The sequence below is a fragment of the Triticum urartu genome, chromosome 6 (genome assembly GCF_003073215.2).
Source record: "Triticum urartu cultivar G1812 chromosome 6, Tu2.1, whole genome shotgun sequence".
NCBI lineage: Eukaryota > Viridiplantae > Streptophyta > Magnoliopsida > Poales > Poaceae > Triticum > Triticum urartu.
The window spans coordinates 16,557,457-16,570,742 of NC_053027.1; positions in this window are offsets into that span (position 1 = coordinate 16,557,457).

Below are 13,286 nucleotides of genomic sequence, written 5' to 3' on the forward strand. Positions count from 1 at the left end.
CATTAGGAGAATGATGTGATGGACAAGACCCGATCCTAAACATAGTACAAGATCGTATAGTTCGTTTGCTAGAGTTTTTCCAATGTCAAGTATCTTTTCCTTAGACCATGAGATCATGTAAATCCCGGATGCCGTAGGAGTGCTTTGGGTGTACCAAACGTCACAACGTAACTGGGTGACTATAAAGGTATACTACGGGTATCTCCGAAAGTGTCTGTTGGGTTGACACGGATCAAGACTGGGATTTGTCACTCCGTATAATGGAGAGGTATCTCTGGGCCCACTCGTTAATGCATCATCATAATGAGCTCAAAGTGACCAAGTGTCTGGTCACGGGATCATGCATTATGGTACGAGTAAAGTGACTTGCCGGTAACGAGATTGAACGAGGTATTGGGATACCGATGATCGAATCTCGGGCAAGTAACGTACCGATTGACAAAGGGAATTGTATACGGGGTTGCTTGAATCCTCGACATCGTGGTTCATCTGATGAGATCATCGAGGAGCATGTGGGAGCCGACATGGGTATCCATATCCTGCTATTGGTTATTGACCGGAGAGCCATCTCAGTCATGTCTACATGTCTCCCGAACCCGTAGGGTCTACACACTTAAGGTTCGGTGACGCTAGGGTTGTAGAGATATGAATATGCAGTAACCCGAAAGTTGTTCGGAGTCCCGGATGAGATCCTGAACGTCACGGGGAGTTCCGGAATGGTCCGGAGGTGAAGAATTATATATAGGAAGTGCAGTTTCGGCCATCGGGAGAGTTTCGGGGTCACCGGTATTGTACCGGGACCACCGGAAGGGTCCCGGGGGTCCACCGGGTGGGGCCACCCATCCCGGAGGGCCCCATGGGCCAAAGTGGGGAGGGGAACCAGCCCATAGTGGGCTGGTGCGCCCCCCTTGGCCCACCCCATGCGCCTAGGGTTGGGAACCCTAGGGTGGGGGGGGGCGCCCCACCTGGCTTGGGGGGCACTCCACCCCTTGGCCGGCGCCCTCCCCCTAGGAGATCCCATCTCCTAGGGCCGGCGCCCCCCTAGGGGAGCCTATATAAAGGGGGGGAGGGAGGGGCAGCCGCACCCTTGAGTCTTGGCGCCTCCCTCTCCCTTGCTACACCTCTCCTCCTCGCGTAGTAGAACGGCGAAGCCTTGCTGCGGTGACCCCTGCATCCATCACCATGCCGTCGTGCTGCTGGATCTTCCTCAACCTCTCCTCCCCCCTTGCTGGATCAAGAAGGAGGAGACGTCACGCTGACCGTACGTGTGTTGAACACGGAGGTGCCGTCCGTTCGGCGCTAGGATCTCCGGTGATTTGGATCACGTCGAGTACGACTTCCTCATCCCCATTCTTTGAACGCTTCCACACGTGATCTACAAAGGTATGTAGATGCAATCCGATCACTCGTTGCTAGATGAACTCATAGATGGATCTTGGTGAAACCGTAGGAAAATTTTTGTTTTCTGCAACGTTCCCCAACAGTTTCATATGAAGAATATGAAGATGGAGAAGCCAACAGCAGCGATGATGACGACATGATTCGCACTAGGGGGCTTGAGCTCACTCAGGAAGAGGAGTCAGATCTAGAAGGGCTCCTTCCGCTCAACAATGGGTTCATAGGGTTGCCATTTGTGAGCTGCCTCACGAGGACTGATGTTCTTTAGGGAGCATGGTATGTATCCATTTTCTCACTGTTTTGTCTCTTTTTTTTTTCTTTTTTGCATCTATAGTTTTTAAGTAAGAGGTGCAAACACTTTTGTTCTATGTTAATCCTGAAACTGGGATCTTTTGCATTAGTTATACTGTTATTTCTGAAATTTTGCTTTTACTTTTGTTTTTCTTAGTTTAATTATAACTCAAAACCTTTCTTGAAATCTCTTAAATATGGAAATGTTTTTACTTTTTGTTGCTAGTTTTAATCTGAAACTGCTTTTAATTTGTTTTTTTTGTTAAACTTTTTTGTGGCGCATAGAAAATCCCCAAGAAAGTTGTTGTTGTTACTTTTGAGGAGCGGGGTGTTGCGGGCATTTATGTTGATGGTGGGAAATTCAGAAAAATCATGTACCACACTTCTGATGACGATCGCATTGTTTGTGTTTTTTGACAGAAAGACTGTAAGGGAGGCCCCTACAGTATAATTGGTGCAACAAACCCATTGCAAATACCATGCCTTGAACCTGGGTGGGTGGGAAGGCATCAACCCCTTCCCACCACTAGGCTATGCCTTAGTCTGCAATGCATATGTGTGGTGTTCATTTTGTTTAGAGGAGTTTGTAGTTTCATTATTTTTTTCCTTTTTCTTATTTTTTAAAAATTATATATTTTTTTCCTTTTTTCTTCTTGCATTTAATTTTGTTTGTTTTCCCGAGGATTAAGAAAAAAAATCAATTTTTTTGTATCTAATTCTGACAGCGGAGCTCATTTTTCTCAAAAAAGGGAGCATATTAAAGGAGAGAAGAGCAACTGAGGGTCCTTTGTTTTGTCGGGGGTGGCGGCGTTGAGAGAGAGGGGCCCAGTTGCATGTCCCACAACAAGCATGCAATTGCATGTCTTCTAACTTTGTCACAACTAGGGGGGCTTTGTTTTGCCAGAGGGGCGGTGTCGAGAGAGAGCGGCCCAAATGCATGATCAACTGTACGCACGCAAATGCAGGTCTTTTTCCAGCATGTCTTAAAACTTGGTCGCAAGTCGACTTCCATTTTTTGTTGTACGGGGAGAAGGGCAGTTGCATGACCCACACTAGGACACGCAACTGTACGTCTCTCTAACTTAGTCGCAACTGGGTGACCTTTGTTTTTATCAAAGGGGGCGGTGTCGAGAGATGGGGCTAGTTGCATGCCCCACATTAGGCACGCAACTGCATCTCTTCTAACTTTGGTCGCAATTGGGGGGAATTTGTTTTATCGGAGGGGGCGGCATCGAGAGAGAGGGGAGCAGTTGCATGTCCCACACTAGGCACACAACTGCATCTCTTCTAACTTCGTCGCAACTGGAGACCTTTGTTTTATCGAAGGGGGTGGTGGCGAGCTAGAGAGAGAGAGAGAGGGCAGTTGCATGCCCACACTAGGCACGCAACTGCATGTATTCTAGCTTGGTCGCAACTACATGTCTTGTAACTTTGGTTGCAACTTGACTTCCATTTTGTTTATATGGGAATAGGCGCCAGTTGCATGTCCCACACTAGGCACACAACTGCACGTCTTCTAACTTGGTCGCAACTGGGGGGCCTTTGTTTTATGGGAGGGGGCGACGTCGAGAAATATGGGGCCAAGTTACATGTCCCATGCTAGGCATGCAACTGCATGTATTCTATCTTGGTCAACTGCATGTCTTATAACTTGGTTGCAACTCGACTTCCATGTTTGTTGTGCGAGGAGAGGCGCCAGTTGCATGTCCCACACTATGCATGCAACTGCATGTCTTCTAACTTGGGACCTTTGTTTTCTCAGAGAGGCCGGCATTGAGAGAGAGAGAGGCCCAGTTGCATGGCCCACACCAGGCACACAACTGCATGTCTTCGAGCATGGTCGCAACTGCATGCCTTATAACTTGGTCGCAACTCGACTTCCATTTTTTGTACGGGGATAGGCGCTAGTTGCATGTGCCACACTAGGCACGCGACTGCATGTCTTCTAACTTTGTCACAACTAAGGGGTCATTTGATTTGTTGGAAGGGGCGGAGATATGGGGCCCAGTTGCATGTCCCAGGCTAGGCATGCAACTGCATGTCTTCTACCTTGGTCGCAACTGCATGTCTTCTACCTTGGTCGCAACTGCATGTCTTATAACTTGGTTGCAACTCAACTTCCAATTTTGTTGTATAAGGAGACGTGCCAGTTGCATGTCCCACACTAGGCACACAACTGCATGTCTTCTAACTTCGTCACAACTGGGGACCTTTTTGTCGTAGGAGGCGGTGAAGAGAGAAGAGGGGGCCAGTTGCATGCCCCACACTAGGCACGCAACTGCAAGTCTTGTAGCTTGGTCACAACTGCATGTCTTATAACTTGCTTGCAACTCGACTTCCATTTTTTTGTACGGGGATAGGCGCAGTTGCATGTCCACACTAGGCATGCAATTGCATGTCTTCTAACTTATTCGCAACTGGGAGGCCTTTGTTTTGTCGGAGGGAGTGGCGTCGAGAGATATGGGCCCCGGTTGCATGTCCCACGCTATGCATGAAACTGCATGTCTTCTACCTTGGTCGCAGCTGCATGTCTTATAACTTGGTTGCACCTCGACTTCCATTTTTTTTGTACGGGGAGAGGCTCCAGTTGCATGTCCCACACTAGGTATGCAACTGCATGTCTTCGAACTTGGTTGCAACTGGGGACCATTGTTTTCTCAGAGAGGGCGACGTCGAGAGAGAGGGCCCAGATGCATGGCCCACACCAGGCACGCAACTACATGTCTTTGAGCATGGTCACAACTGCATGTCTTATAACTTGGCTGCAACTCGACCTTTTTGTTTTTTGTCGGATGAGGTGAGGGGCCAGTTGCATGTCGCAGAATAGGCATGCAACTGCATGTATTTTCTAATCGAGTTGCATTTTTGTAAGTGCCTTTGTTTTGTAAGAGGTGGCCGCAACAAGATAGTGAGGAGCCCCAATTTTAGTCATGCAACTGCATGTCTTTCAACATGGTCGCAACTGCATGTCTTCAAACTTGGTTGTAACCCATCTTTTGTTTTTGTCGGACGACGAGAGGGACCAGTTTGCATGTCCCACACTAGGAATGCAACTGCATATCTTCTAACTTGGTTGCAATTGGAGCCTTTGTTTGTCAGAAGGGTGACATCAAGAGAGAGAGGGGGCACTTGCATGCTCAAATGTAATCATGCAACTGCATGTCTTCTAAATTTTATCGCAATTCAACTTTTTCTTCTGTCGCGCAAGGAGAGGGGCCAGTTGCATGTCTTCCAACATGGTCGCAACTGTGTGTCTTCCAACATGGTCGCAACTCAACTTTTTTGTCGGATGAGGCGAGGGGCGAGTTGCATGTCCCACGCTAGGCAAGCAACTGCATGTCTTCTAACTTGGTTGCAACTGTAAGTGGCTTCCGTTGTTTTGTCGGAGGGGGTGACGATAAGAGATAGAGGGGCACTTGCATGCTCAAATGTAGTCATGCAATTGCATGTCTTCCAACATGGTTGCAACTACTTGTCTTCTAACTTGGTTGAAACATGACCTTTTTGTTTTTTGTCGGATGAGGTGAGGGGCCAATTGCCTGTCGCATACTTAGGCACGTAACTTCATGTTTTCTAACCTAGTTGCATTTTGTAAGTGCCTTTGTTTTGTCGGAGGGAGCGGCGGCAAGAGAGAAGCATGTCCAACTATAGCCACACAACTGATCTCACAACTAGCTTTGTTATTTTCTCACAGCCGGGAGTGGGCAGTTTTCAAGATATTTTGGTATTTTTGTTATTTAAAAAAATCATATGCATTTTTTGCATTGAAAGATTTTGTTTTCCCAAGGAACCAGAACAAAAATTTAATTTGTTTTGTGAAAAAAGAGCAGATTAAAGCTGAAATAGTTACTTTTGTCTAGATCCATGGACACATAAATGTTTGTTGTGGTGGAATGGAGTATCTATAGACGGTGTGCTGCTGTTTTTTCTGTTTGAAGTCTCTGGAATGTGGACCCAGGCTCAACATCTTTCTAGAGGCCACCCCAACGGTACTGTTTGAACTATGAGACGAGCAGAGATAGAGAGAGAACGGGTAAGGAAGGAAGCCGCATCACGGGGGCGGGCACATCGAAGCTTTCCGCGGTGGAAGTCACCACGACGAGATGCTCGGCGACACGGGCGCCCCTCCAGACTCCAGTATGTGAATTTATTTTCAATTTATCATTTTTGATTTTGTAGTTTCTGTTTTTCTTTCTATTTATTTTTGCGTTTTGGATTTGTGTTATTGTTTCTTTTCTACATTAGTGATGTTTTTTATATTTATTAAAACATAATGCCACTCGATTTTGCGCACACGTGGACCGCATTATTTTTCTTAATTTATTTTTCTTCCTTTTTGTGTCAAAAATATGTACTCGAAGAAATACAAACACACTACAGTTTTTTTAGAACAACTACAGTTTTGTGTGCGTTATGTTTGTTTGAGACATACTAAAGTGCAAATCGGCTGGAAGAGCTGACACAGACACCCATATATTTGACAGCCCAAATACAAACAAAGAAAAAAACCAATCTAAAAGAAAGACAATAGGAAACATTAGTAGGCTGCCCATGTACAAGCAAAGGAAAAAAGCCCAACACGAGACGAAGCAATTTGTGAGAACAAAGCAAAGGACAAAAGCAGCCCACCTGGACACGTTAAACAAGCCCAAAAACAAACGAACGACAAGAAAATCGATCGGGGCATCGGCAGGACGCTGACATCACCCGACTTAGACTTTGTGAAGTCTAAGTCGATTGATTCGTAGAAAAACCCTAATTTTTATTATTTCTGGCATTCATTATATTGGCATGATCGAAGATGAATAAATCGAAAGTTTCTCGAAAAAAAATCTTGTGGTGAGCTGCACATATAATCATGTACCTGTGTCATGGTGTACATATTTTTATAAGTAGCTGTTTCACATGCTGGTTCAGTGCATTATGTTTTCACAAGTTGCAGCATATAATTGAACGCAACGACATCAGCAGCTAGCTAGTTAACCTAACACGCCAAGGTGTGGCTAATATATGAAGGAATGGGCCAGCCCTTCAACCAATTAACCTGGAAGTTAGTGAATGCGTTGAACTACAAGACAAAGAAGAAAAACATCATTGCAACATGAATAAATACATATGCTTGGATCAAGTTGGGCACATCAAGTTGGCACTACTGATGAATCCAGTTTGTGGTTTTAGAACGATCATATCTCGAAGTCTCAAAGAGGTAAGGTGACACACCATTAAATTACGCCGCGGTTGGTTCCAAACCGCACGCCGGCCTTTACTAAATAGTGGCAAAGATGTATGATGATCATCTAAATACACCCATCAGTAGTACCGCTCGCAAGCAGTAGTACCGCTACCCTTAGCAGTAGTACCGCTACCCCTAGCGGTAGTACCATGAGGTCAGCGGTACTACCGCTCTGACAGTTCTTCTGGCTTTTTTGCCTCCTCGCTGTTGTATTTCAAAGGGCTACTACCGCCCTAGTGGTAGTACCGCTCCTTGGAGCGGTAGTACCGCTCAGTGCGGGCTGTGAGCATAACGGTTGGATTTTTCCCCACCTATAAACGGGGGTCTTCTTCCCCATTGAACCTTATCCTTTTAGCTCGTGTTCTTCCCCCATTGTTGACCTTCTTCGAGCTTGCTAACTCTCAATCCCTCCAATGATTCTTGCTAGTTCTTGAGGGAAAAGAGAGAGGAGATCAAGATCCACGCTTCCACCAATCACTTTCTCCTCTAAGTGAGGGGAACCCCTTGGATCTAGATCTTGGAGTTCTTCGTGTTGTTCTTTCGTTCTTCCTCTCATTTTCTTCCCTAGCATTAGTTGCTTTGGTGGGATTGGGAGAGAAGGACTTGGGCACTCCGTGTGCCATTGCCATTGCATTTGGTGCATCGGTTTGAGTTCTCCATGGTGATACATGGAAGTGAAGTTTGAGAAGCTTATTACTCTCGGGTGTTTGGTACCCTAGAGCTTGTTCCTCTTGGGTGCCTTGGCGCCCTAGACGGTTGGTGGTGTTCGGAGCTCAATCATTGTGGTGTAAAGCTCCGGGCAAGCGTCGGGGTCTCCAATTAGGTTGTGGAGATCGCCCCGAGAAATTTGACGGGTACCGGTGACCGCCCCCAAGGGTTGCTGATAACCCACAAGTATAGGGGATCACAACAGTTTCGAGGGTAGAGTATTCAACCCAAATTTATTGATTCGACACAAGGGGAGCCAAAGAATATTCTCAAGTATTAGCAGCTGAGTTGTCAATTCAACCACACCTGGAAACTTAAGTATCTGCAGCAAAGTGTTTAGTAGCAAAGTAATATGATAGTGATAGTAACGGTAACAAAGAGTAATGAAAGCAAAGTAATGTTTTTGGTATTTTGTAGTGATTGTAACAATAGCAACGGGAAAGTAAATAAGCATAAACCAGTATATGGAAAGCTCGTAGGCATCGGATCAATGATGGGTAATTATGCCGGATGCGGTTCATCATGTAACAGTCATAACATCGGGTGACACAGAACTAGCTCCAATTCGTCAATGTAATGTAGGCATGTATTCCGAATATAGTCATACATGCTTATGGAAAAGAACTTGCATGAGATCTTTTGTCCTACCCTCCCGTGGCAGCGGGGTCCTAATGGAAACTAAGGGATATTAAGGCCTCCTTTTAATAGAGAACCGGAACAAAGCATTAGCACATAGTGAATACATGAACTCCTCAAACTATGGTCATCACTGGGAGTGGTCCCGATTATTGTCACTTCGGGGTTGCCGGATCATAACACATAGTAGGTGACTATAGACTTGCAAGATAGGATCAGAACACACATATATTCATGAAAACATAATAGGTTCAGATCTGAAATCATGGCACTCGGGCCCTAGTGACAAGCATTAAGCATAGCAAAGTCATAGCAACATCAATCTCAGAACATAATAGTGGATACTAGGGATCAAACCCTAACAAAACTAACTCGATTACATGATAAATCTCATCCAACCCATCACCGTCCAGCAAGCCTACGATGGAATTACTCACGCACGGCGGTGAGCATCATGAAATTGGTGATGGAGGATGGTTGATGATGACGACGGCGACGAATCCCCCTCTCCAGAGCCCCGAACGGACTCCAGATCAGCCCTCCCGAGAGGTTTTAGGGCTTGGCGGCGGCTCCGTATCATAAAACGCGATGATTTCTTCTCTCTGATTATTTTCTCTCCGAAAGCAAATATATAGAGTTGGAGTTGGCGTTGGAGGGTGTCCAGGGGGCCCACGAGGTAGGGGCCGCACCCTGGGGTGGGGCGCCCCCCACCCTCGTGGACAGGGTGTGGCCCCCCTGGTCTTCATCTTTGGCGAGGATTTTTTATTATTTTTTAAGATATTCCGTGGAGTTTTAGGTCATTTCGAGAATTTTTGTTTTCTGCACATAAAACAACATCATGGCAATTCTGCTGAAAACAGCGTTAGTCTGGGTTAGTTCCATTCAAATCATACAAGTTAGAGTCCAAAACAAGGGAAAAAGTGTTTGGAAAAGTAGATACGACAGAGACGTATCAGTTGCCAAAGTGTACATGTTCGGTGACGCCCCCAAGGGTTGCCATTTGTACGGGTTCGGTGACCGCCCTTAAGGGTCCCTTAGTGGAATCATGGCATCTTGCATTGTGCGAGGGCATGAGGAGATTACGGTGGCCCTAGTGGCTTCTTGGGGAGCATTGTGCCTCCACACCGCTCCAAACAGAGATTAGCATCCACAAGGGTGTGAACTTGGGATACATCGTCGTCTCCGCGTGCCTCGGTTATCTCTTACCCGAGCTCTTTACTTATCCACTTTACCTTGTGATAGCCATATTGTTTCTTGTCATATATCTTGCTATCACCTAGCAGTTTATCTTGCTTAGCATAAGTTGTTGGTGCACATAGGTGAGCCTAGTTGTTGTAGGTTTTGTGCTTGACAAATTAACCGCTAGGTTTATTCCGCATTTGTTCAAGCCTAAACTGTAATTATTTTAAAAGCGCCTATTCACCCCCCCTCTAGGCAACATCCACGATCTTTCAGTTGGTATCAGAGCCTCGTCTCTCTTTATAGGGTTTAACCGCCTAGAGAGTAAGGATGTCGACTAGGGGTTTAGGATTCTCTGACACTCTTAGTTTAGATGGCACAAATTTTGATGTTTGGGTAATTCGCATGCTTAATCTCTTTAGGGTCATGGACCCAAATTTAGAGCGAATTGTAGATATGGGTTTTTCTCCTCCAAAGGATCCACAAAGATTATCTTTAGAGGATGAGAAAAACTCTTATCTCAATGCTCAAGCTTCTAATGTGCTTTTTGATGCTTTGAGCAATGTAGTTATATTTCAACTCATGCCGTTTCGGGATGCTCATGAGTTGTGGACAAAGCTTCAAGACAAATATGGCATGTCCGAGATTTTTGGAGATGATTGTCCTCCTTCCACCTCCGGTCGTATAGTATTCTCAACTTCTTCTACTTCACCTACATGTGGTTTGCCACAAGGTAATGATATGGTGAGTAGTGGTGTTCATTGCAATGATTATAGTGAGCTTATTATTGATGATCCTTCATCACTTTATTATTGCAATGCTTCACCTTTGGACTTTAATACTTCGAGCACTCTAAATGTTTCACACGCATGTGTTAAAAGTTCTTGCATATCTTGTAGAAATTGCTTGCTCAAATCTCATGATGATATGCTTGCTATGTCTTGTTGCCATGACAAAAATGTATATATTTACTCGAGTTGTTGTGCTAACAATGTAGAGGAAACCCAACACTCCATGGAACAAGATGTGGTCTTGAACGGTGCTTCAAGGGATCCTAGATCATCATCGATTGCTTTTTGCCTTATGGCCAAGGCTTCAAAGGTATCTCCCACTTTGAATCCCAATACATGTTGTGATAATATTGATGATGGCAAGAGTGATGATGATGTCGATTATGATGAAGAGAATGATGATGTTGCCTCCTTAAAAGTTAAGGTGGAAATAATTTTTAAAGCTCTTCTTAAGAATAAAATTGCTCGTTCCAACTTCATGGAAATCATGTCTATTGCTATTGAGGGCAAGAAATATATTGATGAGTTGGAATCTCGTCTTGAGGAGCATGAGGTCACCATTGATAAAATGGAAGGTCATGAGCGTGATTACACTAATGAGATTGCGGACATCTCTCAAGCTCTTGAACTTGAACAAACCACCAAGGAATCTCTTGAGGAGACTTTTGCTCTAGAGTTATCTAGAGTGAAGGAATCTCATGATAGAGCTCTTGAGGTGGCCAATGTTTTTGAAACTAAAAATGCTAAGCTTGAAGTTGCTCATGCTAGACTCCTTGAGGATTTTGAGCACCTCGAAAATGGCTCAAGGGTCATCAAGGGTGAGCTCATCAAACTCACCGAGTCTCATGCTCAACTTGAAGCTTCTTATTTAAAAGATCTTGCCAAGTTGCCTTCTCCTCTTGTTGTTAATGATGATGCTTGTGCTACTAACTCTATTTCTTGTGAAGCATCCATTTTAAAGGAGAATGTTGAGCTAAGGGCTCAACTTGAGTTGCTATCTAGCAATTATGGGAAATTGGAAGAAAGTCATGAAAAGCTTTCTAGCTCTCATGATGATCTTCTTGTATCCCATAATGTGCTAAAAATAGCTCATGAGGCTATGATTGCTAAGGTAACATCTAGTGAGCCTCATGTGGACATTAGCACTACTTTTAGTCAAAATGCTATATTGCCTTGTGCTAGTCCTCGTAATTCGTCTATGCATAACATTGGTACATCTTGTGATGAATTTCTTTCCTTGCCTTGTTGCTCCAATGATGAAGCTTATACTTCCTCTAGTACTTGTGTTGAGACTAACCATGTAGAGGAAATCAAAGAGCTCAAGGCCCAAGTCACTTCTTTGAAGAAAGACTTGGAAAAGTGTTATGAAGGGAAATCAACACTCAACAATATCTTGAGTGTGCAAAAATCCCCCAATGACAAAGGTGGACTTGGATTCAACTCCAACAAGAAGAAGAAGTCCAAGATGAACAAGAAGAAGGGCCAAGAACACATCAAGAATTTGGCCAAGATTATTTGCTTCAAGTGCAAAATTGAAGGGCACCATGTTAGATCTTTCCCATTGAAGAAGAAGGCCATTAGTGACAAGCAACAAGGGAAGCGGCTACAAGTGCATTCTCATGCTCAACCTCAAGTTGAAGAAAGGCCTCTTCCCAAGAAGACTCAAGCTAATGCTTCTCAAGTTGAGAAATCAAGTGAGAAGAAAGTGAAGAGTAGACGTTGCTACCTATGTCGTGAAAAAGGTCACGTCGCTTCTTCATGCACAAATGATACCTTATCCAACCCTATTCTAATTGATGATATCTATTCTCTTGGCAAGGATAAGGTTGGCAATGAGTTTGCCAAATTTGTTGGTACTCAAAGTGGTGTCAAGAAAAGAACCATTTGGGTAGCCAAGCCTATTGTGACTAACCTCTTAGGACCCAACTTGGTTGGGGACCAACTAGCTCATACTTGATCAATAGGTGTTGATGGAGGTCATTGGAGACTTGGCTACATTATGAAGAATTAAGGGGACTTCATCATTCTTATTGTCTCAAGCCAAGTCAATTGGGTTATCAAGTTTCTATCTTATATCCAATGTGCCTCCTTGCGGTAACTTGTACTTAAATTGTTTACATTGAAAGTTACTTGCCCCTTTGCATGTTTTGGTTTTGTTCCTTGCATGTGTTTGTATGTGTTGTGTCTCCAAATTGCTTATCTTGAGTAATCAAGTTTATGTATGTTGGTTTGCACTTCATGTACATGTGTGTCGTACGTTGAGCCTTTGTGCATCTTGTTTGTATCTTAGTTGGCTCTTGTGAGAGATTAATGGAATATCCCATTATGGGGGAGTGATGTGCTTTGTGCACCTCACTATCCTATAAATGTGTGTACATGAGTAATACCATCTAGTATTGATATTTCAAGATTATCTAGTCGCTATGTGGTATGTCTTCTCATAAGAAATACAAATTCTAAATAGTCCATTAATTAGCTCTTGTTGGATTCTCTTATTGCCTCTTGTTAAGTTTTTATTGGTATCACATTATGGGGGAGTAATATGCTATGTGCATATTACAAGCCTAGAAAATGTGTACATTTGAGATATTGTCACCTAGAATTGATATTGTAAATTATCTTGTTCTTAGGTGGCATGTTAGCTCTACAAGTTGCACTTTGCTTGTGTTCGGTGTGAAGATGATGTTGGATATCCTTGCTATCTACCAACGGGAATCATTTCCAAATACTTCTTGTCTTTTGACAATTGGTACTCACTTATGTGTGGTAGAAAATATTGATCATCTCTACATTTGCCTTTGCTTTTATTTGCCTTATCTCTTGCCTAGGATTGTATCAACTCCCTTTGTCTTCCATGCCACTTGTGGATCTTCTTAATTTCTTGATCTTGTCTAGTGTTTTCTAGATATAGTGAAAGTGGTGATCCCACCTTGTGCATGTTGTATTCAAATGCAAATTCTCTATAATGCACTAGTCTTGGGGGAGCTATCCTATTTTCTATAAGACACCCATCTTGTGATCCTTATCAAGTGTGTTTTGGTGGAAGGCAA